The 24,348-nt window shown below is 44.7% G+C and overlaps 1 long non-coding RNA gene across 1 annotated transcript in view; it reads left to right on the top strand.

Moving 5' to 3' along the window:
- The first annotated feature begins 907 nt into the window (after positions 1–907).
- LOC135316539 (uncharacterized) overlaps positions 908–24,348 on the top strand; it is a 32,098-nt gene continuing 8,657 nt past the window's right edge. The window contains exons 1-2 of the long non-coding RNA XR_010375804.1: positions 908–3,502; positions 24,185–24,297. This is a non-coding gene — a long non-coding RNA (uncharacterized LOC135316539). The remainder of the gene's footprint in view (positions 3,503–24,184; positions 24,298–24,348) is intronic.

Consider the following 24,348-nt stretch of genomic DNA (forward strand, 5'->3'; position numbering starts at 1 on the left):
ATGCCCTGTTAGCTCACTGCATCGCCTAATGTTAGTCCCTGGCCTTTATCCTGGAGCAGGGCTCTGCAGCTGATGCTGCAGCTTATCTTATTCCCTCACCAACTGGGATTCTGTGCTTGCTAGAGTTCAAGGTTGAGCTATAAAAATCTGTTCTGGTCTGAAATCTGTCATAAAACTAGTTACACGCGAATGATGTGTTTACCGGGCTGCAGGGGGAAATGAGGTCAGCCATTGATAAAGGAGAAAGTGTTGGTTTCTGACAGATTTTTTGTTTGTTTTCTTTTTAGTATAACCTTAAAAAGTCTCCATATTTTTCTCATGCAGGCTGTTAGCACACTACTTATTATTATTTGGGCCCAATGTTATTCAACATCTTTATAAGTGATCTGGATAATGGGATCAAGTGTAGCCTGATGAAGTTTGCTGATGACACCAAACTGAGTGGGGAAGTAGACACTCCAGAAGGGAGAGCTGCTCTGCAGGAAGGTCTGCATAGGCTGGGGGAGTGGGCCAGCAAGAACCTTATGAAGTTCAACAAGGACAAGTGTAAGGTCCTGCACCTGGGAAAACATAATCCAAGCACAGCACAGACTGGGATCCACCTGGCTGGAGAGCAGCTCTGTGGAAAGGGACCTGGGGGTCCTGGTGGGGGAAGCTCAACATGAGCAAACAGTGGCTGCTGCGGCCAAGAAGGCCAACAGGATGCTGGGCTGCATCAAAAAGGGCATCACCAGCAGTTATTAAGAAGTCATTATCCCGCTCTACTCAGCACTTGTCAGGCCACACCTGGAGCTCTGTGTGCAGTTCTGGTCCCCACTGTACAAAAAGGATGTAGCCAGGCTGGAAGGGGCCCAGAGAAGGGCCACCAGGATGATCACAGGACTGGGAAGCTGCCACACAAGGATGGGCTGGGAGAGCTGGGTTTGTTCAGCCTTGAGAAAAGGAGGCTCAGAAGGGATCTCATCACCATGTACCAGTACTTAAGGGGCAGCTACAAAGAAGACGGAGACTCCCTTTTTACACGGAGTCCCATGGAGAGAACAAGGGGGGATGGACACAAGTTGCTCTTGGGGAGATTCCGAATGGACACGAGAGGGAAATTTTTCACAGTGAGGACAGTCACCATTGGAATAATCTCCCCAGGGAAGGGGTTGGCTCGGCCACGTTGGACACCTTCAAGAGTCGTCTGGACAGGGTGCTGGGCCATCTTGTTTAGACTGTGCTCTTCCTAGAAAGGTTGGACTAGATGGTCCCTGAGGTCCCTTCCCACCTGGCATTCTGTGATTCTGTGTGATTATTAGAAATCCTTTTTACCTAATGTAGTGCATACCTCTGTGGTCTGCAGTGAGTTGGAAAAAACCCGGCAAGACGTCATCCATGAGACAGCACTTGGTGGTACATGAGAAGATTCAGACAAGATCCCTGGCTGCTCAAAAGGTGTAGCTAACAACTTGCAAAATCACCTGTGTACTGTAAGCCTTACCCATATTAACAAACCAGTGGGTTTGATTTATCTCCAGGAACCACCATTTTGCAATGTGCTGCCACAGCCACCTTTGGTACTTGGAAGGTGACGTCGTTTTGTCTGATTGTCCATGATTTTTATTCCTCTTTTCACACCAGTCCTTGTCTAGTGTCTCATTCAGAAATGAGCAGTTCCTTGAGGATGCTTTCTTTTCCAGAGGCTCATTCCTTCTCCTTACTTACTGGTAGAGCCCTTGCCTGAAACATTCAGTGGTTGTTGATAGCAGTAATACTACCAAGAAGACACCAGATATAATCTGGACTATGAAATTCATTCGTTTCTGTGAAATGATCCGTACACACCATTGCTGATTTTGACTCCTAATTTTTTCTTGTTGTTGTTTAGGACTAGATTTAAGCCCATAGATGTTTTCTGTTTATTTCCTGCTGGAGGGGGTTAGCATTTGACTTGCTCTCTGTTTTGTTCTGCATTTGTGAAGATGTTTTACAGACGCTAGCTTGGTTCCACTGTATTTACAAACTCCTCTGTTCTGCAGCCAAACACTCCACAGTCCTTGAGAGGTTATTTTATGATTTAATATGGGTTCTCTATGAAGAACAGAACACCTCCCCATCCCCCATGCTTTTCTGCTAATGCTATTGCCTTTCAGTGCCATAACCTTGAAAAAAGCTGACAACACAGCAGCAATACTACCTAGACAACTTATCTTCTGAGCACTTCACGGTGGGCTGCCAGATCTCGGTTGGAGAGGTATTTATCCAGCTCTGTTTAGATGAGGGCAGGCTCTTGCATACAGGCTAGCCAGCCAGCGCCCTTTAGAGAATGGACTTTATCATGCTTTGTGTTTGTGGATGTTGTGAGCTGTTGTTTCACAGTAGGTGGAAGAAAGACGTATCCTACTCCGTTCCAGTGAGAAACACAAGACAGAAACTGATATCAGAGCCTGGCCCCTGTATCTGCCACACCTTTATTTTTCCCCTGCTGTGATGATGATTTACAAATTGTTACCTGTCTCTTGCAGGCAATGCCAGAGCCTGCACTGGATCATGTGATGAAAGACTAATTGGGTACCTTCTGTCCCAGCAGAGTAAACCGAGATCATAACCTTTCAGGGATTAGGAATCTAATTATCTGGAGAAGCTGCCATGAGATTGAAGTATCCTTTCTAACCTCTTATTGCTTAGTATTCAAAAACTGTACCATCTCCCTGCACTGGAAGTTTCAAAAGTCACCTAATAAAAAAGATTAGAAGTACCCTTAAATAGCTTCCACAAAGATTATTATTATCTAGTGATAATTCCATCTCTGAGCCTGTCTTCAGTACTTTCTGGATCCAGATGAGCCGAAGATAGCTCATGGCTTTAAAAGACTACACTTATTTACAGGCCCTCTAGGATGAGGCAGAGAGCTTGTGGGACCAGCTGTGCACTTCAGACGCCTAGGAGGAGACTTTCCTCTTTCCTCCCCACTATTTCATGTTTGATTGATTTGTGGGACTCACCACGGCATGACAGGACTGAGAACTATCTAAGGAACAAAACTGAGGACGGGGTTGCAGACGCAGATAAAAGGCAGCTACTTCATTATATTGACACCAGCGAGCATTTGAATAAGCACTTGCCTCACAAGGTTTAAAATGATAATTGGGTCAAGAAGAGGTTTGCCTGCACAGTTTAGCACAGCAAAAGCATTCGGCACTCATCATTACCAACCTGTAATAGCCAGAGTGAACATCTCTGTCTGCAGTGGATGAGAGAGATGGTTTTGGTTTATAAAACCCCTTCTGACTACATATGCCAGAAGAACAGATGCCCTCAGTGAGGGGGATTCAGAACTATTTATTGTCTACAGCAATCTACTTGTTTCCATTTACAGAAAAAGTGTGTGGCGCTCTGGGTTTCCTGTTTCTTGGGTGAGCCACAGACAGATGAATGGGCAGATTTACGCAGTATGTAATCCAGTGGAGCAGAATGATGTAGAACAAGCAAGAGAATACTTGAGAGATTGAAGATACAGGTAAGGAAATGAGAGTGTAAGATGTGATCCAAAAGACTCTCCGTTTTATGCAGAGGCCCAGTGAGGATTGTGTGGACTGAAAGCACATCTGTTTCATGATAGAGGGGTTGCATTTGCCAGCCTGCCATTTAAGTATCTACCTACCTGTAGGTTTCTGCAGAAAATTCTGTGTGAGCCAGACTTCCACTTCTGGTCCAAGAGATGGTAATGAAGGAGATCAGGAAAGCTTGAGAGTGCAAAATTCCAGCATGCCACAGGAAAGTTTCCTTCTGCTTGTGTGGTCTGACAGTGGGACAGACATGGTGGGAACCACAGGAACAGAAGAACTGTGAGACACTGAGATGATTCGCTTCACCACCACTGCTTGTGATTCCTCTTCGTTTGCAGCCTTACAGAACTTATTCTAGAGCTGAAAAGAGTTTTATGCTGCGTTTACTGCTTTTTCATTTTGACCTTACACATTTTTTCCCAGGTTTTCACTTTCTTCTTGTAAACCTGTTGAGTCAGATAATGCATGTCTTTCCCCTTGCTGAGGGACTGAAGGGCAGCAATCCCACTGCAGTCAGTAGAGACAAGTGGCAGAGTCAGAAGCATTTCAGAGGGAGTAATGGGGCAATCGGGGTTGAATTGTGGAGGTCCCTTGCGAGTTCTATAGAGCTTCTATTAATTTCAGATGGAGCTCCTCCAGGAAACAAGCACCCTATGAATTGTTGTTTAAGTTTTTAGAGGGCAATACAGAGGTGTGCATTTATTTTGTTTGCAAGATGGAAAATATTAGTGCAACAGGCAGCGTACAACAGGCTGTTCCTTAACCTGCCCACTGCTTTTTCTCTGTAGGATGGTGGTACATAGTGGGAAGTTTTCCACCAAAGGAGTTAGGAACATACACAGTTTGTTCTTGTCTGGGTTTTGATGACAGAGTTTGCCACGGCCATTGTTTTTTATTATTTTAATATAAGTTGAAGTCTACAAATAAATGCTGGAACCCAGGTGGAACAGATGAGATGTGACTAAGTTCTTGGATGATTGATAATGAGCAGGGACTGGAAAATCAATTGCGTTAATTCCTGGCTTGTCACTGGGACGGAGAATTAATGAGAAAATCCGTCTAACTTAATGGTATTTACACATTATACAGACTGTGATAAAATTGTCTTCAGGCGCTGCTTGGCATCGCAGTCACAGGATTATTGTAGATCCAGAGGCAGGAACAGAAATCCACAAGCGCAAAAACTCCCTTCACAAACAGCAAACAAGTGATGACAAGGACCAGCTGGGAGGGCTGAAGAGAAAACAGACAGGCATCGCGTTTTGCTTCTTGAACTGTACACTTAGGAACTTATTGTAGGGGCTGTGACATTGGTGTGTGATGATTTATATTGTAGGATTTATATTGTGCACGGTGCTGTGCTTGTGATAAACACTACACCCTGTGGGAATCCTTCCCTGCAGGGCTCTTAAAGCACTTTGTAGGCAGCAGGGAGGCTGCTCATCTCACAGTGCAGAGGATTCTAGGTAGCTCTTTAACACGTTGGAAATTATTGAGCCCCCATCTTCTTCTGGTTAGGGAGTGGCCTGCAATTGTGCTCGCTGAGCATGAAGAGTTTGTGCCAGACCAGCAGTAGTATTATGACACTGAGGGTGAACCAGTGGAACCAGCTTCCCTACACTGGCCTGCCAAACACGTCAGGTAGGAAAGCAGCAGATGGTCATTGGACTCCTGCAGAAATTTGTGAAGCTGACGGTATCTCCTCTGCAGGACACAACGCGCATATACCTGCTCGAATGAGTGGGGAGCACTGGTCTTGATCATGACAGACAGAGAAGTGAGTCTGTCTCCCCAGCTGCCTCCTGTCTGCCAGGAGTTTATCCAGCTGACACAGCATTAGTATAATTGATGGTATATTACTGAATAAGTCATCCATAAACCCTGTGTACTCAGAACACCTGCATCCCTCTTGCTTTTCTACTCAACCTCCCTCTCCTTCTGTTGTGTTTCATATGCCCTCCATCCTCCAATCTACGTGTAAGTATTCTGAGTGCTTAAAATCCCAGCAGCTCCCAGAGCTGTCAAAAGGGGAATAAAGGGAGATGCTATATAGAGAGCGTCACTAAATTTGTGCAGTGTTTTCTCTCTAAAGATTTGGTGCAGGTTCTTTTCTTTCCATCTCAACGTGTCAAAGCCTTAGTTGTGTTGGAAAGTTTTGAAAGAGAATGATAAAAAGTTTCCCCTTCTGACGGGCAGACAGCTACAGGGATGAGAGTCAGGGGAACAGGCCAGACCTCAAATGCCCCCAGAGCTGAACTCTGCTGGTTCTTGAGCTGCCTAGATACCTTCTGTATAGCTGCCTCTATAGCCTAGAGGTCCCAATTTGCAAATCTAAATTTTTTTAGGAGAATTCCTACAGGGCAAGTCCTGGTTATCTCCTCTAGTTTGTGTTATCCTCAGGTTTTCTACAAGGGTTCTTAAACTTTCAGTGCCTTTCTTTGTGTTAGCCAGATCCTACTGCTAGCTGGAGATGTAAGGACCATCTTTCTCCTGCAGTCTGCTTATCAAGAAAGGGACCCAGATTTTTCACAGTTTCCAGGCTGCTCTAGCAAAGGTTCCCAGGTTCTCTATTTGCAGGCTTTGAAAATATAGCTGAGTTGGATCCACTATCAGACTTTTCTGATAGTGGTTGTTTCAGAGATCACATGCTACAGGTATCCAATATGGTGGCGGGCAACGGGCAGAGGCAGGCTTTCCAAAGCTTTACTCTGCATAATCTGCTATGGAAGAGAAAAATAGCATCCAGAATGAAACAATGTGGGGCATATATACCTTTCTGAGATGTAAAGCAGTGATTTTTGTCAAGGTTCAGATTTAACTAAGTTTTCTCACAGGTGCTCAGTAAAATCCTAGACTCAGGCAGAGGCAACCTATGCTATGGCTATGTTTAAATGATGGAAAGGAAGTATCATGGTGCCATGAAGAGAAGCAGCTGAGAGCTCCTAAATTTCATCTCTGTCTCAGGCGTAGGTGTTTTTTCTCTCTCTGTATGTTGCCTAACTGGGAGGAATCGATAACACTGCAAAAACAGGATTTCTAGGGTGTGACAGTGTTATATCTGGGAAGAGATGTAAAATTCAGTTCTTCCAGCTCTTAAAACATCCAGGAGAATCTCTCTTAAATGCCAGTATAAGTGCACTTGTAATACATGGATTGACTAGCTCTGATTCTCTCCAGTGGAGGATAACAGCTTGCCTGCAGCCTCTCAGCTTTATCACACATCTCCACTTAGCCAGCAGGGAAATTTAGGAGAGTGCTGAAGCAGCCTGCTCAAGGCCACACAGTGGATTGGTGCTGTCACAGATATAAGATCAGGAAGTGAAACTATTTGCTAATCCTTTACATTTCTTTTTTGTTGTTCATTTCATGGAGGAGGGAAGATGGGCTTAGAGGTAAGGAGAGTAATAAAGGACCATTCTTTGCCAAAATGCACTGAGAAATCTCTAAGCCCAAGGAGTTTGCCACCACACTGTTCCTATTCCTTGGAACTCCTCACAAAGGAAGCAGCTGTCCAGAGTTGCTTTGGACATGTGTCCAAGGTGATTTGGACTTAGGGAAGGCATGTTGTTTCCCCTTCTGAACGTTATTGAATTCAACCCTGACAAAGCCAGATTAGGTGGCCACTGTGGCTGCCAACTGTAGTTAAGAACAGAATGCTCTCTGAGTAAAAAGAAACTGAAATCCCAAGTGTTCTTAATTCTCATGATTTCTGACAAGTTTGTGGAAAGCTGGCTCCTTAATCTCTAGGCTTCGTTATGCCTGGAGACCCCCTGCTTTCATGAACTCCTGCTATGCCTGTGTCACACGATCATCAGACAGGAAGATCAATGAGCAGATTGTGCTGTGCCTACATCCTCTGGTGTACAGGTGTGCTGTCTCACAGCGCATAAACACACCTTTGGATGGCCCCAGACTGGATCACTTGGGTGCAGAGAAGACAGGAATTATGAGGCTGTGGGGTCAATCCGTAATGATGCATGGTCTGCTTGGCTGATGCTCTGAGTGTTGCTACCACCAGGAAAAACTACACTGATACGTTGTGGGAGAGGATGCTCGGCACTGAGAGCCTCAAACAGTAAAACTCAGTGCAAGTCTATGCCCACTGCAGTGATCTGTCCTGGGAAGAGGGGCAAAGTGTTACTGAGGGAGAAAAAGGCTTACTTCATACTCAGTTTTATGTTTAGGAGGTAAATTATAGAAGCAGCTAGCGGTTCAGGTGTTAGTCTGCAGCTTGCAGGCTCATGTAAAATTCTTTGCTCAGTAACAGCTTTTGTGTCTGATAGTGGATCAGTTGCTTCCCTTTCCTGGTCTCAGTTCCTCATCTGAAAATAGGGATAATTGTTCTTATCTTGCCAGGGCACTTCCATGACACATCTGTTAAGACTCTGAGGTATAAAGATACTATTGTGATGAAAGCTTCGTCCGTAATTAAGATGGAAGTTTAGATGGTTTTCTAGATGATCTCCCCAGGCCTGGTTCTGGGGAAGGGCTTGCTGACAAGAGGCTGAATCAAGACTTCCTTTCTTTTGATCTGCTCTTGTCTACAGGGGAATTTTACCTTCTTCTGTTGTGGGCTTAATCACTGGAAACTCTACAGTGCATGACAAGACTGTGAAGAAAAAAAGATTAAAAAGCAAAAGGATTAAAATCTCAAGGGCTCATCCATTGTGTGCTGTGGAGAATCTGCTCAAACTGAAGCCTCTTGGAGAAGCTGCATAGATCTCTATATTAGTTCTGACAAGGGGAATGTCTCTGTGTCTCTGCTATTAAGGCTGAGCGGCTGTGTTCCCGGACCTTGGACAGCACATAGGCATCAATTTATTCAGACCATAGCCAGGGAGTGACCTTGAAGATACAGCACGGAGAGCTGGAAACTTAAGCTGGAAATTCTACGTCCTGGGTAATAGAGTGTATTTGATGGGGTTAACTTTGTTTTCTTTCCTGGGGAAGCAAGGAGTTTCTCTGATTTGTTGATTGATTTCTTTTGAAAAGATCTTAAACATTGTGGACTGATCATGAGCATGTTTTGTGGCTGAATGCAGGCAGCTACATCTTCTTATGCCAGCTCACCTTTAAGAACTGAGTAGGACTTAGACCAAGCCCTACGTCTCAGCTCTAAGAGTCTGCAGAATAGGGAACCTGTGGTCTGCCAAGGATGGATTTTGTGGCTTATCCACAGTTATTGAGAGATTTCCTTGAAATAATGGTATGAATTGCTTAGGAATTGAGAAAAGTGGTGGCAGGGGGAAAGGGGAGCATGGAAATATGTCCAGGAAGAGAACCATCTCTCAGGGAATAGTCAACAAAATGAAAATCTCAGTATTCTCTCTGCTGCACAAGACATATGCTTGAATAGGTCCTCAAAAGCCTTTGAAGACTTTTATTTGGCAGAGCTGAATGCTGGCAGTGTAACAGTATGTCCTTTGTGGCGATAATAGTCCTGAATTTACTTTGAGGAAAAGCTACCTTTCCTTAATTCTTTAAGGGCTGGAGCATTATCTGGTTTAAAGTTTCCTCTCATCTAACTCCACTCCTGTCTTAACAAGGGATTAATGTGTCGTCTGTCTGGCTTCTAAGTTACGATGGGAGAGTGGAAAATGGTGGATTTGATGGAGTAGCAAAACTTGATGTTCATCTTAGGGAAGCAGATATTAAAATACTTCAACAAAAAGAGAACCTCTGTATGCTTCAAAAGCCTGAAATGTCTAAGGGCCTGATGAGATGTAACAGTAGGAATAAGGGGAAGGTTTATTAGCAATATCTCAGGAACTCAGAGTAGCTGAATAACTCATAAATCTTTCATGAATTTTACAAAAATGAGGGATGAAATCCTAAACAGCGTAGATAGATATATATAGAGAGATATTTCTTTTGCCTGAGAATATCTTGGTAAATTATTATCTTTTGAAATTAAGGAACTATCTGGTTTGGGTTTATATTATTTTTCAGCAGTCTAAGAATCTATTAAACACTTTGTCTGAGAGTTTTGTGATCTTCCTCGATAGAGGGAATGGGGAGTGAGAACATTTTAAATTCTAAACAACCCACATTTGACTGTGAAATTGTTACTCCAAAGCAGGAATGGGATAAAGCAAGTAAATGAGATTGCACCCCAATTTATTGTGGAACATCTGCGATTTCAGCTTGCACTAAATGATCTGATTTGTGCCCCTTATTCTGTGCTGATGGCCCCGTAAAATGTCTCCAGGAAACCAAGTTTGCCAGTCTCTCAAAGAGGGAGAGACCTGGGGAGAGCAGATGGAGGATGTGTAATGTGCACTTCTCTTCTTATCTGCTTTCTTATATTACAGTTGACATTGTAAAGGGGTCTGAGCCAGATGTCACTGAAGTCTATGCTCAGAACTGAGTCCTTCTGATGGACTGGGACCTGGCCAACAGCCTTAGGCAGCCACACTGTGCCTGGGAACAGTGAGACGTGGCACAGCCGTTTTATGTTGCATGACCTGTACTCTGTGGTGCCAACAGGGGATTAGGCAGGAGGTGAAACCCACTCTTCCCCCAAAATCCACCCAGACCATTCAAAAAGAGAGGAGAGGCAACCAAGCAGTATAGGATAACTCAATGGAAACTGCAGGCTGAGGGTTTAGTGGAGAAGGGCCATTGAGGAAAGGAGGCAATTTGGAGATTTACAGGCTTACAGGAAAGTTCTGGTTTATTCCAAGTAGCTATATTTCATCCCCTGCTGGGAATCTAATCCTCCTTGATCGTCAGGGCTTTGCCTGTGATTCCAAAAGTGTGTCAGTCTCAATGCCAGCTTGTTAGTAGTGTGTGGGGGCAAGAGGTCAAAAATCAGAACGAAATATGAAACAGCAGCAAATGCTTTCGGAGCAGGCAATGAGAGAGGAATGTGCTAGGGCCTTCCTTGGCCTTGTATCCAGAGATGGAACTGGAAAGATCTGAGGATCCATATAAAGGATCCTCATCTGCTTCCCTGGCCTCCATACCATTTCTGTGTCTGCTCCCTCCACAAATAGTACTTCAAGACCCATCCATCTTCACTGTTTCTAAAATACAGTGAAGTTTAGTGGTTGGTATGGGTATTTGAAAGCCCAAGTAGTAGCACCTTATCCCCATTTCTTCTGTAGGCAATGTTTTCCCCTCTGCTTGGAGCCTCAGGTTCTCCAGTTGCTCTACAGAGTGCCATGAGCAGACTGCGCTGAGAGCGCTCTGGAGGCTAAGAAAGCACTTAGCATCCTTCTACTGTGAAACTTTTTTGGCACATCTGGTTAGAAGAATGAAGATACTTTATACATGATAGAACCTCGGGGAAGGGAGAACTCACACGTGAAGAAGATTGTCTTTGAGTGGAAAAACTGGCTTGCTTTGCTTCTGTGCAGGCATGCAGCTAGATGTTGCAATGACCCTGCAGGGAAATGCAATGACACCCACAACAGTTTGACAGCTTCCACAAATCCTAGTCTCACCAGAATTGTCCTCTCACCCATGATGCTGTGCTTTGCACATCGGTGCTACATGCAGTTACGAAGGCAGCCAGATATGCAGGGAAAAAAACCCTGCTTTATTCATCTCTGACATCTTTTTATTGGCCTCTGTTGCTCAATTTTAATAAGTGCTGATGGAAAGCCTCATGCTGGCGGCACAGGAAGCCCAAGCGCTCTGCTGCTACAGAACGCGGTTAGTAGTAGCACCGTTTCCCTCAGGGTGTGCAGTCAGTGTGGTTCAACCAAGTGCCAAGCACCATTCTGCAATGCCAGGCGTCCAGCCCAATCAGTGTGTGGCTACTGAAAAGGCACTGCTAAAAAAGGATTAGCTACTGACAGCTGTAGTAGGAAACTGGGGTGGGAGATGTGCCTCATTGCAGAGAACTGCCAGGACCTGTCTATGACGAATGGGAAGGCAGTCCTCTTGGAAGCCACTGGGCTATATTTCACCATATTTTCCTCTAGCTTTCTACCGAGCTCCCCAGCTGACAGCACTGCCTGTGCCACACGGCAGCTCTTAGATGTTGATACGCTGTAGTTACTGATGTCTTTAGAGAAATTCCGACAGGCGGAAAGGCTTTTTATCCCAGTGCTGTGCAATCCCAGATCCCTTGTGTCCAGCACGAAATACCTTGCATGCAGCGTCAAGATTGACTGGAGATAAGGCTTCGGTTACATCACTAGGTGGAGCTCACAACATGAGAAATACTTGACTGAGAAGAGCCAAATGCTCTGTTATTGACTAAGCTGGCTGTTTTAGAAGAAGATGGTGTGGGAGGGGTGGCAAACTGACATGTAGGGGAAAGATGTAGTGTGAAAAGAATGGAGGGGAGCATGTGTTAAAGGAAGGGAGGTACTAGAGAACGGGGAATGAGGAAGCATGACGTTGAGAGCTGTTGCTTTGGAGTGAAGATTTAAGCTGCAATTCGATGAGATATGTTGTTATTTGAGGATCTGCTGTATCCCATATTTGTGGATAGCCTGGGCATCTGCCCTAAGGGCATGTTGTGAAAGTATGACTGGTAAGGACAATTAGTACAGGGTGCTGGCACCTTATCAAGCACAGGTGTATGCGGGCATGTCTGTGCAGGCACATGCACGTCACAGAATAAAAGGGCAAACAGTCATCTGTTTGCATCAGTGTGTTTCAGCCCTTCCCACACCCCAAACAAGTCATCTCGCTGACATCACTGGGAGGAACATACTTGCTGTATGGGGGAGGTGTCCAGATTGATTCCTTTGTGTTCACTTTCTATAACATTCGTGCCATCCAATCTTACTAGGCAGGAGGGAAGGAAATTTTAAATTCCATTTCTGTCGGCATCAACATCAGAATCAATCAAGGGACTCATCCTTGGTCAAGTCGTGGAGCAAAAATAATTCCAAATGACAATGTAACTAAGCAACCTAGCCTGGCTAGTGAGCGGTATAGAAAACAAAATTAGTGAAACATTTTGGTAACTGATTTCAAGTAACAAATCAGTTAGGTAAAAATTCTCCCTCTCTCCAGAGATATTTGCAAAAGAAGGAAGAAAAGCTTGTTGAGAAAGTTGTTTGTTGTGATTTGCCTGGCTAGTAGGCTCTTTGGTGTAGGGATCACCAGGGGTCTTTTTTGCTGTGGTTATATTGCACCTAGCGCATGGGCTACCCTCTGCCACTTGTGGCCTATGCATATAACTAAATTCAAACAAATAGAAGTGGACTACAACCAGCTTAAGGTGCTTCATAAATAGGTTATAAAGGCTCAACACACGTCTAGTGACTGAGTATTACATGCTAAGAGTTGGTATAAGGCACTTTTATCATCATAAATGGTTTTCAAAATCTGACAGTCATTCATTAATGGATAGATCTTTAATGTTTAGCAAGCACATTAATGCAGTTCCAGTATACATGGTGATGAAACATTGATGAGAGCAGCACCAGGGCAATTGTGCCAAAGCTCAGCATCCTGATGGACTCTGCATACAACCCAGCCCATCCCTGGCGATACATGGCTGGACTTGTCTTCACACTTAAATGATACTGTCTTTTCTAGATATAAATCAAGGGGAAACCTCGTGGGCTAAAATAATTTCTGCCATGCCTGAACTGGCTCAAGCAGAATCATACTAAGGATGAATTTGTTCTCTTCTGCTATCTCTCAGCATCCCCAGGGCTTTAAAGCGAGCATAGGAGAGATGGTATCTGTTGCTGCCCTCATATCTCTTTGAAGTTGGAGTCCTTCTTAAGCCTTGGGCATTAGCATACTCCTCTGCAGCCAGCCAGTGACAGCAGCAGCATGTAGTGGCTGTAGTATCATTCTTTAGTTTCTTAATAGCACAGTATAATGACTAGTTCTGTTACCATATCACTGACACAGAGCATTACTAATTATGATGATTAATGGGTTTAATTTGCTTAGAAAGAATAATGTGCAATAATTCCATTGTCAAAGCTGAAAATCTGGAGTTCCAGCTTCAGATTCTGTCAGCACTGTTGTTCCAAACCCTTTTGCGTTGGAGAAAAGTCATTGAGAGATGTTATTTCCCACGTGTTTTAGAATACAAGCTGCCTTGGGAATTTTCCTATCCACTGGTAAGGCTGCTTTGCCACCACAAAGGCTATTAGGAGAAATCCTGCCTTTTTCTTTCCTATGCTTAAAATTTTCTTTAATGGTGCTTTTATAAACAATAACAAATATTTATTACCTGTTGTGTGGAGGTAAAGGAATCTGTTGGTTTTTTGTAGCGGTAGGTGAGAGATAGCTCTTGGTGGTAAAGAATATCAATGGTATTATTTCATTTGAGGCTGCTGGCTGGAGAGGCCCTGTAGTGCTGTGTTTTATAACTCCCATGCTAACTGGTCCTGCCTATTGCAGGTCTGCATGTCTCCTAAGCTCCAAGGAGCAGTATTGGAAGGGATTGCTTACATCAGGGTAGTTTCATGCTATTCCCCTTGATATGCAGTTTGAAGAAAATCATTACAGTTTTTTATAGTGTCAAAGCCTCCAAAGATGATTGGGGCCCCAGCTGAGCTCATTCAAAGGTGGTATAGTCCCTGCACACCCCACATCTCTCCAGGACAGCCTGGCTGCTTTTCCAGTTTCTTCCCATTACCCAAGTTTGCCTGGCTGTGACTTCCATGCACCAGACAGTTAAGTTTCTTAGACTGGCAAAATCGCTTCTGCGCTCTGTAAGCAAGCAGAAGAGGTTGGATACAATGCACCATTGTCTGTGATTCAGGAATCTTTATGGCTTTAATTGTTGATTTAATTATCTCTTCCTGTGAGGAAGAAACATTCCCCAAAGGTAAAATAATAATAAAAAAATCCACATTTCCTCTCCCAGCTGTCATTCTGAGATCTAGCGACTCTGTGCTCGCAGCAGCTATAAATAAACTGCTTAAGCCCTAGCGACTATCATGATTCTAGTGAGTCACCCAACTGACACAGCTTTCATCTGTGTATCTCTGCCTCTTCCCATTACCTATCCAGTATCACATTTTGTTGTGATCTATGCTCATGTCAGTACTTTGCATCAGGGTCTGTGTCTGGCCCCCGAGCACTGTCTGTTAAGCCTTAATGCTCAGAGCATTAACAAATTAATTGCTCTGTGACTGAGGGGAAACTGAGGCAGAGAAAGGTCACCCAAGGCTTCTCAACTGATTATTGAAAGACAGAAATAGCAGGATGTAGCTATGCCCCCTATGCCCCCTTAGCCATTGAATGTGGCTTTCTAACTTAAGTCTCGTCTAATCTGTGCTGCACATGGCATAGGTGTTCGACCTTTCTTCTGAAATCTCCTCTTAAGCTGCTGGCCGGAGCAGTTGTCCTTTAATATTGATGCACATGAAGGTCACAGTTACTTGCTCATGATCCTTAATAGGAAGATAATATTTTTCAGGTACACTAGAGGAAGGAAATCTGAGAGATTTACAATATTTAGCAAGGAGTTGTCAGAAATCTGTGTTTTTTCCAGCCAAACCCAAGTCTCATTGAAGCCTGTACATAGATTTTTCTGGCTTCAATGAGAGTTGTATGAAGATATTACGTTGCCAGCCACTGGTGTGCTGAGGTGCTTAATACATTTAAATAGGATATGATGCTCCCTGCTTCCTGTCCCTGTCAGTGGACCAGTATCAGAGGCTTATTGAGGTGGAGGCTGCGTATCAGTAATGAGCAAAAAGGTGTCTGAGGTACTCTGCAAGGCACCTGGAGAGTCAGTGCTTGTGGAGAAAAGCCCTTGTAGAAAGGCAGGCTATTGCTGCAGTTATGACTGTCCTAAGGACTGTGGCCTGGGCATCCTGCCTTGTCCTTGCTGAGCCATTCAGAGCCAGCGCGTTGTGCTGCCGGGGCACCCCAGGAAGAGCACTCCTCCTCTGCAGAGCCTTTGCTGTGTGCCCTCTTCTGTACCAGCCTGCATGGCATGCTGCCGGGCTTACACGCCCAGTGAACCACCAGCTGGCCAGAAAGCTTGTTTGATTCTTCAGCTGCCTCTTTGGCTGCTGGCTCTAACCATGAAAAGGGAATATGAAATCACCCACAGGCCGTTACGACAGGGAACTCCAGCAGTCTGTCTGTCACCTTATGCACTTTCCCTCTTTCTCTTTTATTTTCTTCCTTGCTTTTGAGCGGGATCTTTGCTACTAGTGTGTGCAGTAGAGGTGATGATAGTGCAAGACCCTCGCTGAACCTTGTGCCCAGCCCACAGTTTTAGACTGTTTATACCATCACTGCTCTTCTCTCCTTCATAACTCCAAGTCAGATAAATCTCAGAGAGCCAGCAAAGCCTGCCACTGACTACTGTTGTCTGCTTTCTCTCCACGAGTTCATCTGTCATACTGCTCAGACGTGGCCTCCACTCCACTCTTGAGCTGCCAGAACGTTGGATTAAACATAAGGAGCGCAGGTTTCTGTGCACTTCAGGAAATGACGGGTGAGACAGAGGACAACTCCTGTGTTTCCACTTCTCATTTGCAAAGCAGGACAAGTCTTCTTTTGTCCCCATTTTTTCTGTTTTTAGATAAATTCTCTGAGGTGTTGATATAGAACAAACACATAGTGCAGAGGGACCCTAATTTCATTTGAGATCTTTAAGAATGCTGTAATATCCAAGGGGATATTTTGTGGCAGAAAAGAGGATGATGTTGAACTGTTTGTGATTCCTTATTGGCTCAGCTATTTTTCAACTATCCATTAAATCAGTCTCCCCTCAAATGAAGCAGAATCTGCAGTATCCATTCCCTCCTGCTCCACTGAAACAGTTAATAGATAATGTTCTTGTTTGTAGTCCTGCCAGGAGTTTTTTAATTACCTGTATGGTTTTATTACATAATGGCAATGTTTGCTCCGTTAGGCTATTGGCATCTTTGCAGGAAGCAAACAAACCTACTGGCATCCATCAAGTTGAGTAATTACAGAGAGTTTGTTTACTTTTCTCAGTTTTCCTGATCAATACTGGCACTAGTTCTGCAGCCTGGGCTCCCTGCCTGGCTGCTCACGCAGCCAGTGCTTATCCTGCTCCCATAGCAGTCAGTTAGTTGGGAGATGATGAGGGCTTGATGATAGTCCTGAAAGAACAGGAAAGGGACAGACAAATGCTATAGTGTCACCCCCAAGAGCATAGACACAGGCAGCGCCCAGATTGTGCCCTGATCTCTTCCTGTTGTATTTTACAGCTAGTGGAATCTAGGCTTTTGTACCACAGGTGGTTTTTACAAGGAGTTGGGAAGCGCCTTTGGCCGGTTGTGTTTAGGTAGGCTGGGTATCTACTCTGCAGAGCCTCCTGGCTTAAATATCTGTTCCCTGCACAGGCCTATGTTTAGAATGAAAAAATAAAAAATGAGAGCCCAAGTATATTCTCTTTCATATCCTCATCCTTATGTGCTCGATTATACTTGTCCAAATAAGGTATGAAATGCTACCTGGTGGAAGGGAATCATTTTGCACTGTAGCTAGCAATAAGGTAAGGTACAAAGTAGGAACAGCCTAATGCAAATCATGGATACGATGTCACTCTGTCTTTTGGTCATTGCAGTGTATTGCTGGGGAGTTGTGTCAGCCATCCATCTTTATTACTGAAATACTTCAGTGGCAGACAAAGCCCACCCTTAGCAGTGAAAGAAACGGACATCATGGTAGAAGTGGCATCTTGTCCGTAAGCCCTCCTTTCATGGCTTGTTTATACAAATGCTCCGGAGTGGGTCACTGCTAGCTTGTGGAGCCCAGGAAAGGCAAAAGACCCAATTCAGCAGAGAGGGAAGAAGTAAAGGCATGGCGGGAGGTCCTGACTCCTCTTCTGGTGAAGGTAGAAGGGGAAAGAAAGGGCGAGACATTGAACTAAGTGGCTTCCATCCTGAACACAAACAACTTCTGTGTGCAGAGACAGAACCTCTTCTGTCCATGTTAGAATTTACTTGGCAGGGCTTGGTAACATAAGGATTGTGTGGCCTGACCCTCATCAAGTGGAATGTGTTAGGCACTGGGGGAAGACTACAGTGTCACCACTATTCGAGCAGTGAGATGTGGTATAGCCTAACGCAATGATTTCCTGAAGAGAAGGTAAGGTGCAGTGAGCTCTGAGAGGAGGTGGGGAGACTGAGCAAGGCTGGCAAAGGAACGGGATAACTCATATAAATGGCAGTGCTTTAACCCTCCTCTCCAAGGTGTGATGAGTCCGAACGCCCTGCTATAGGGACATGTCTGTGGAGATAACTATGAATGGGGCAGCCATAGGAGAGTAGGGGAAAAGCCACGTATTCTCCCACTCAGGGCCTGCCACCTTTCCTCCCCACAATGAGAGCCTTTGGGAGGTGGAACAGGGCCTATGTGCTGACATGCTGTTGATCTGAAAACTGCTGTGTCTTGGAAAGTCAGAGCAAAGGTTCATAATTGAATCCAGCAGGCGCAGGAACCCAGCTTGGGGGCTGATTGGTATTCAGTTCTGGTGCAAAGTGCTTAAGAAAAAACTTATTAATTTCCCCTTCCACAAAGAGCAGGAGTGCGACAGTAATCACAGTATCAAGTCGTAATAATAAAAAAAACCTCAACTGAAAATAGCTGTTAAGACTCTGGAGGGTTCAGCAGGGGAAGATTGTATTAAGATAAAGTAGATTATAACACTGGTGGACATTAAAGGTTGTCATTGTATGGTAAATCACATCAGGAAGTCACAAAAGCTGCTCTTTACACAGTCAGGGATAGAATACTCTGATATAGCACCTGATTTATTCTCTGTCCCTGTTACACCATCCCTGGCAAACATGTAGGTAGAAAGAGGAGAGGAGGAAGGGAGAGACTTGCCAGCTAGACTGGATTTCTGAACTGTGGTTTTGGGGAAGATGGGTGGGACTGGGGTGGGGCCAGATATTCATCCCTTCCCCCTCTACAGGGTGCTGGGGCTCTGCATACTTACTGCAATGCAGAGGCATGGACTGAAGCTTTCCCCCAAACCCTTCTCTTCTGTGGAGCAGCAGCACTGAGCTGAGTAGGATACACATGGTTCTAGTGCCATATGTCCCACAGGGAACATCCCGTGCTCCCCTTGATGATGGAGGCTGCCAGTGGGGCTCCCCCACTATTCAGACTGTCTCATTGCCACCACAGAGGCAGCAGCCCGCCAGCAGTTCCCAGTCTCCAATATGTGCATATCTAGCCTGGAACGTAACCCCAACCCAATCCCTAGCATCCCAAAAGTGTCCCAAGCACACCTACCTACCTTTCAGCTGTCCAAACGCTTTTGAAACTTGCCCTCTCCCTTCTTTCCTCAAACTAAATTACCAAAATCTCTTTACTGCTTGCTTAACAGTTACAATCCAGGAACACTGCAAGAACATTTACTGATGAGACTTTACACATTACGTAGCTTGAGCAAAGCCCTTTCACTGTTGGAAGTGTGTATGTTGGTAAGTGGGCAAGACGAGGGCTACCAGCACCCTCCTCCCTGGCCAGTGCTGTGTGTGCATCCTCCCAGAGGTCTGACCCAATTCTGTCTCAGATATGGATTAAATTAATGCCTAAAATCATCCCCCTTCCCATTTTGCAGTGTAGTGCTTTCAAACTCCTGCCTATCACAGTTTTGTGTCCTTGACAGATACACAGTTCAAAGTCACTTTGTATTCTGCCCCAGATCTAAAGGTAGTGTTTTACCAGAGCGCCATACCAGCAAGGGGTGTGAAAAAATCTGAATAGACAGGGCTCTGCAAAGGTCCCATGATTTTCTTCTGTGCAGATACTACTGGCACACACAAGAGTCTTTTGCTAGCACAGCTTGCGTTGCTTTTGCAGGTGATTTAACTGTAGCAGCACTGAATTCCTTCCAATGGTCAGAAGGTACAATTCCTTCCGTTGTATCCTCCAGGAGCCTTGGCAAGGGTTGGAGGGCTGTTATCTTCCTTGCACACTGCAGATGACCTGCTCTGTCAGCATCAGAAGTGTCCTGGAGACCCAAGGTGTTGCCTTGTTAAAGTCTGTGACTGACAGCAAGGTCTGTTGGAGTCTCCAGACTGGTTCCCAGGTGAGGCCCAGCATGACAGACTTGGCTCTTTTTGGGTGCAGTTGTATTCAAAACTTTCCCCAAAACACCATTTTTTTTAACTCACTTTTTCAGATCAAGCAAATATTGTCTTCACAGTTCTCCCCCCAAACGTTGTTTGGTGTGGAAAGCTGTATGGAAGCAGTATCTCTCCATCTTATTCGAGGGAAATGTTATAGTGCTGTTTGAGCCATTGAGAAGAGCGTGGACGTAGAGGTCTTACTAAACTTACTCAAATGTCTCTTGCGCAGATGTGCTTCTACAACTAAAATGTATGTTTTTCTCCTGTCTTTGACACCCTGATCTCTCTAGTTCCAGGTAAAGAGTCAATATACTGGTTTCATTAGTGCTTCTGAGTTTTGTGATCCAGAGAAGTGAAGGAGAAGGCATATTAAGTATGATAGGCTTTTGCTGAGATGAATGTTAGTTTGCATAGATTAACTGAGTAAGTTATTTCACCACCTAATATGCACATTTAGGAAAAATTTTAGAGTGTGAAAACATTTAAAGGGAATGCTAATTTCAAGCTGAGGGAAGTATGTTTTTGTAGAGAATAAGAAAGCCAGGACTGGCCAGGCAAGAACCAAACTGAGTTAATTCTGATTCTTCTGGTTCAGCTGCATTGCTGTGTTTGTGAATGTATTTCAGACCTTTTGTCCAACATGCTGCCTTGTGAGCTCTCATGAGGTGGACAGAGAAGAGAAATAAGTTGCCACATTCCTAAAGGATGTCAAGGGGAAAGCATATGAATGATAAAATAAAAGCTGTGGCAACAGCCAAAGGGCTGGAATGAGAATGGATTAGCAGGCTGCGTATTGCAAACAAGCACTAGGATTAAACTGCATGATTTCAGCTACCTTGCTAATGCATGGTTTTCCAAAGAGCAGCTTGGATTCACCCAGGTGCTGAGCTCTGTCGAAAATATGAAGCATGTTGTGGGCACCGAGTCTGTTTGGATGTCCTGCCAAAATCATATTGCTGCTCCTGTTAGAAGCAGAAGAATGTTAGGGGAAGCCTGACTCTTAGTTTGCCCCGATACTTCTTTTCCCAAATATTTCAGAAGGTGCATTTTGCTGTTACAACGTTTTTTTGAAGTAATTTGAAGCTTCATGCACAAGCACTCAGAGGAGTCAACATGAACATTTACACACTTCTGTGCCTTTCAGTTGCAACTGTTCTATTTGACTTACCTGGCCAACAGCAACGGAATAGCTGCTCAAGCCAGTGAATTTTTATCAAAATTGTATGTCCAGTGCAGACCAACTCAGTGAACAGGTCTGAATAATGACTTCACTTCTGGAATTTCTGTTTTCTATCATGGTAGAATCACAACTTGTCTGTATTTATCCTTATACAACTCTGTGAAATGTGACAGTGCCAAGAAGTTGCATCTGATTTATACAAAGGAAGCTAAAGAGGGGACTTGATCACAGTCTTCAGGTACAAGGACAAGATTTCTGGTAATAGAAAGCTCATTAATCTAGCAGGCAGTGGGCACAGTCAGATCCAGTGCTTGGAAGCTGAATAGCTGGAATTGTGTCTAGTCTGACTCACTGAGGCTGGAAATAAAATTTAAACAATGCAATAATTAGGTATGGGAACAGCTTGCCTAGGATTGTGGTGGACTGTCTGTTAGGAGAAGTCTTTGAATCAGGCTGGGTGTCTTTCCAAAAAGTGTATGGTATCTCAGGTGGCTGGGTTTGTTGCAGAAATGAGGTGGTCTGTTTTCTAGCTTGTGCTAGGTGAGAGACTGCTATGCAGGTTAATGATCGAAATGTTTCCTTTTGGCTGTAACAGCTAGGAGCCTTGCTCTTGCTTCCACATCCCATCTACCTCTTATAGCATCATAAACGGAGTATAGAGAGGTTGTGGATAACATCCCCCAGCTCATTACAATCGGTGGTGGGTTGATCACTGACTTCAAAGGGATCAGGTTTTTACTCCTTGTCATTTTATTGTTGGCTTTGGTTCCTCCAGAATTTGTCTATGGCACGATGGTCCCACCAGACAAGTTGTGCCTTGTAGGTCCTGATATTTGTTCTCTTCTGCTGGCTGGTGCAGGGAGTGGTCTTTCCCCAAGTGAAAACTTCTAAGCTTGCAGCTAGTGAGACTCATTCAATGCAATGGCAGGATGTCCCTAACTGGACTCTGGCTGTCCATTATGGCTCTGTTTCTCACCAGATGTTAGTATTTGAAGCAATAGGGAAGCCTAGGGTCAAGATCCTGGGGCAAGGAGAGAGAAGCTGTGGTCTAGAATAGACCAGCCAGAATTGGTTGTTCTGGAGTTCTGACAAAACGGAGCTGTGTGTGCTCTCTTGGCATTGGGCAGCCAAAGAAACTGTCGCCTCTAGGTCATCTCTAGCTGCTTCATGTAAGCTATTTTCCAAGCACTTTTCTGAGTAATCTGTCCTGCTCTCTCAGGGGGATTCCTATATGATTTTCCCAGGGAATTTCCTTCTGGATCTTGTGCCAGACACACATTCCTCACACGCTGGGAAGTGCAAAATACCCAGCCTGAAACTGCACATAGAAATAGGCTCGCGAGGCGCTATGTGTGAGGCCTTAGTTCCATCATCTGTTGTCAGAAGCCTAATGAGCTGTGTTATTAAATGTCTCTACATTGTTACTTTGTGCTGGTGACAAACATGGCCAGTGGGCAAAGAGGAGCTAAGCTTCCCAATTGTATTGATTTCTCCAGCGCTCACAAATTCTGAATCGCGTTGCTGACAGGGTTTAGCACTTTAGTGACTGCCCAGAGCCTCGTGCCACCTATGGAAGGCAAATGTGACCCACAGAAGCTGCTACAAATTCAGCAAAGGAGGGATCTCAGCACAACATCTGTCTCAGCAGAGAATGTACCTTGTATATTTTGAATCCAGCCTAAGAACTCGCTATGGTGGGAGAGTTTCTCTGAAGATGCTTCCCTTGCTCTTGTTTTGCCAGGACTTGAGGCTGGGTTGTCGCTAGGATTTCTGCTGTGACAGTACAGGGAATCCCAAAGGGCAGATTCCTGCTCGATTAGATACTGAGAGACATTGTCGCTTCCCCAAAGAGCTTGTGGTTGAGGTAAGATAGACAGTGGACAAGTGGAGAAGCAGGCATACGCTGACTTGCTTGTCCATTTTATCTCCCCTTGTTTGGCTGGAGGGTGGTTATTCCAGCTCAGCTGTTGCATGTTATGTTGTAAAGCCCCAGTTCATTACTTGCTCGCATGTCTAAATGCCAGGGCTTGCTGTGAGGGAGTGACTGGGAATCTGAGGCTATGAACCTGTGGTCATAGTAACACTCAAGCATGTACCTGTTTATTGCAGCCCTTCTGAGAAATAGCCATTGTCCTGTGAAAGGGACATGTCAGGTCCTGTTCAGAGGGCAGAATGTGTGAGTCAGCACTTGGGAACAGAAAAACAAGCTAGGAGAAAGTTTGCCTCATTACCCAGTAGCAAGTTGTTGATAACTCCCTTTCCTGGTGGCTCAGAGGGAAGGAGGTTGTGTCCAAGTACTTCTCTCTCCTAAGGGCAGTTTTGATTTAGGAGAAAGGAACAGGAAATAACTGTGGTACGAGACACAGGTAAAGCAATTACAATGATATAAAACTAACAACAGGCACATCCTGAGTGACAGAACGAGGCTAAGCTGTGTCTAGAGCGTGGCAGAGTGGTGCCTAACTTCCCATCTGCCTCCCTTGCCTCATAGTGGGATGTACTGTAGGGAGCTGGAGCACCAGCAAGGGGGTGACAGGGCTGTGAAGGAAATAAATGTACCTGTACAGAGTACTGCCCCCGGGAATGGCTTGCTATTAATAACAGTAATAACATATGCCAGGATGTGGAAGAAGCATCTTTTGTAAAGTGCTGATCACTGCCACTATCTGGGGTAGAAACAAATAGAAAAAAAAAAGTTTCATTATTTTATAATGCACAATAACGCCACTTTTGTATTATTTATTACTTCCCTGTGTTTAAATTTTGTATGTAGAAGAGCTGTTTGTTTTTAGTAGGCCATGCTGCAGATTGGCAGGTAAATTGGGGTGCAATGTGAAGGAGGGTGCTCAGTAGCCCTAGATGGCCATAACTAGAGTAGCCAGAACAGAAAGGTCCCCGAAGCTAGCTGCTCTGGAGTCTTATCCTCTGAGACTTATCACGGTCAGCTTGTCCTCCCTCTGCCCCAGACTTACTGCAAATGGAACAATTTGGAATGCGGCCCAAATCCCACTGGAGCAATTGGGATGCAGATGGCGAGGAATGCTGAAGGTGATTTCCTCCTCCCCTTCTGCCATACTAAATAGTGAAGGTTCAAAGAGAAAAACCTTCCCTATACAAAGGGAGAAAGGGCAGGGGAAGAGATTCATAGCTTTCAATCAATTATTGGACCAAAGTCCATGCTGAAAGTGAGCTGCCTTCAAGATCAAGGGAAGTCCGTTCATGGGACTAAAGCAAGTGTGGACGCAGCGCAGAGAATGAAAGCCTGTGCAGCACTCGTGCGAGGAGAGAGATCACCCTGAGTAGAGATCAAAGGTTGTTCTGAAGGAGGTAACCTGGGCAATATCTAAGTTCTATAGCTTCAACAGCTTTTCTTTTCTCAGAGAAAACATTTTTGTCACTCTCATAAACTATACTCAGCAAAGCCTCCTTATACTGAATCATTTATTTTTCCACAGGGAAAGATGGCTGTGAGTGTAGGCTCATTATGGAGAGAGTTGCAATGTGCTTGTTGCACTGATTTAACGAGAGTGTTTCCTGCTGTTCCCTGATGCAGAGAGTTTCTCTAAAGGTGAGTAATCTCCAGTCCCTGAGGATGTTCCCTTCGGGCAGACAGTGCAGG

The sequence above is a fragment of the Phalacrocorax carbo genome, chromosome 20, assembly GCF_963921805.1.
Source record: "Phalacrocorax carbo chromosome 20, bPhaCar2.1, whole genome shotgun sequence".
In the NCBI taxonomy this organism is placed as follows: domain Eukaryota; kingdom Metazoa; phylum Chordata; class Aves; order Suliformes; family Phalacrocoracidae; genus Phalacrocorax; species Phalacrocorax carbo.